Source organism: Neltuma alba, unplaced genomic scaffold, assembly GCF_004799145.2.
Source record: "Neltuma alba isolate B1F8T4 unplaced genomic scaffold, ASM479914v2 tig00012073_pilon, whole genome shotgun sequence".
Lineage (NCBI taxonomy): Eukaryota > Viridiplantae > Streptophyta > Magnoliopsida > Fabales > Fabaceae > Neltuma > Neltuma alba.
In genome coordinates, this window is record NW_021636634.1 from 1 (window position 1) to 2,281 (window position 2,281).

The 2,281-nt window shown below is 35.0% G+C and overlaps 1 long non-coding RNA gene across 1 annotated transcript; it reads right to left on the bottom strand.

Moving 5' to 3' along the window:
* Positions 1 to 22: 22 nt before the first annotated feature.
* Positions 23 to 1,749, bottom strand: LOC114721873 (uncharacterized). The gene is made up of 3 exons (XR_003738120.1): positions 1,738 to 1,749; positions 598 to 708; positions 23 to 71 (listed from the first exon to the last, which is right to left on the bottom strand). It is a non-coding gene; the product is annotated as an uncharacterized LOC114721873 (long non-coding RNA).
* Positions 1,750 to 2,281: the final 532 nt, after the last annotated feature.

Genomic DNA, 2,281 nt, shown 5'->3' on the forward strand with positions numbered 1-2,281 from the left:
AGATGAGTTGTGAAGTAGTTACAGGAGCTTACCAATGCTTGATGTTTTGAAACCTCCACACGCCTCCAACCCTGTATCAGAACAAAAGAAAGGTCAAAACTCACTCAAAAAACTGATTTCTTATCACATGTCTTGCTAAGTAAAATATTCAACTAAACATTTGAGGTTCCAACTAATAAGAAATAGATATACTAACATGAAACTGCTAATGTAATTTACCACTATTCACCTCAGGCACAATATTTAATTCTCACGGCATACTAATAAAGGATCCCTTTTATTTTGCTCTTTCTTTCCATTTGATCTTTCTTTCCATGTCATTATAAAAGTTATTTCTGAACAAAACCGAACCAATCATTCATAGTAGATATTTGGAAAAAGTGTCAATGAAGAATGAGTATAAATTTGTTTGTATTGGGGGGGAAAAAAAGAAGAAGAAGAACGAGTATAAACTTACATTTATTCTTTCTTCTACCTGTGGTAATGTTCAAATCTAGATTTTTTGTTTATTTTCTTTAACCCAGACAATGTTAAAATGTTATATCTACTCTGGTAAGAGATTACTGGATATTTTAAGCCTTGTTATCATCGTCAGACCTTTGATGTTAATGCCTTATAGGCTTGATGGGTCAAGTAAAAAACTGAACCACCAACTGCCCCAGCAAGGTACAACTTCAGCAAGTATTCAGGTCCTAAAAATCTTCCAATCTGCCAAGAGGAATAAGTAGTGGTATTATTATTAGAAACCAATTGAAGAAGGACATCATTGAAAACAGGAAATAAGGAAACCAGCAAAAAAGAAATAAGTCCAAAAAATATGCGAGTAACAATAATGCTAAACTTCAATTAAGACCCTTAAAAGGCCTGGAAATACAAAAATATAATATCCTAATGGCAAATAAAAACATTATTAATCAAGCATGCCAACAAAGGTGAAAGCATGAAACTCTCAAAGTTTAAACCTAAACATGGTGACAGCATGAAAATTCTATCAAACTGAAAGCTGTCGTTAATTATACACAGCAGTAGGAGTTAGTTAGAAGGAGCCATAGTTATGTTAGTTATTGAACATAGTGGACTGGTCGTATACTTAGATAAGTACAAATAGGGGGGTCCAGGACTAAAATCATAATGTTAGCTCACTGACAAGATTAGTCAATAGTACTCTCCGATTTCCTTTTCTATTCTCTCTATCCTCTCTGTTCCTACTCTTCTCTCCTTCTTATCTTCCCTCTTCTTGCCTTCTTCCCACATCAAAATTCAACCTCTTCATCACAATACAAGCCCATAATAAAACATTTTAAGAGGATAATCCAGCAAAAATAACTATAATATCTATGAAACAAAAGGCATACTCCCTCTTCAGTGCTATAAATCCGAATTGAAGATAATAAATAAAAGGGCATAATTAATGTTATTAAAAAAGAACCGGCTCAAAATAAGTATAAGCTAGTTGTGCAAAGGAGATTTAGTTTCTTTAAGCTCAAAGCAAACTTGAAAGTGCCAATAAAATGCATTAGCCTAACTGTATGCATGCTCTTCGAAGTTTAGACTAATCCGAATATCTTTAAATTGTAATGCATAATTAATGGAACATTACCTATGGCTTTTCCACAAATACAAAAGTTTGTTGCAAGATAATTATGCATTATCTTCAAAAAAAGGATGAAGGAAAAGTCAAGCTCAAGAAAGACAAATCCGAGGCTAAATATTCAATTTTAGAACAGATAAACGCACACTAGTCCCAAAAGTAGAGTCCAATCATGTTAGAAATGATATGCTCCACGTCAATGTGGCTGAATGCATTGGTTATCAAAGTGTGCAAGCGTCCGCAATTGAGATTGTGCAACGAGATCTGCTCACAGAATCCACTTCAGTTAGTGATCCAGATGAAGTATAGTCCATACAGTAAATTGATAGAAACAATGCATGTCTCTCAAGTCTGCCCATCAATATAAATAGAAAGGATAACGAGTTAGCTATCAAACTTATAACCAACCACACCAGCAGTCTGACATAGATCTGAACAAGTATGGGGAAGCCATTAAAAAAAAAAAAAACAGAGAGAGAGAGAGAGAGAGATTTGTAAGGAGAGAAATTCATGCCACTTGTGCACCACAAGAATTACTTGTGGCTGCTCAATGTTGAACTCCATCGTAACACCCCCTAAAGTGCTGATATCCTCAACAGCTGCACTCTGTAACACTCACTCTGACCACCAGGCAGCACTCTCTACAGGTAGCTCTTTCAATGGAAGTTGATCTAACGCAGGTAACAATTG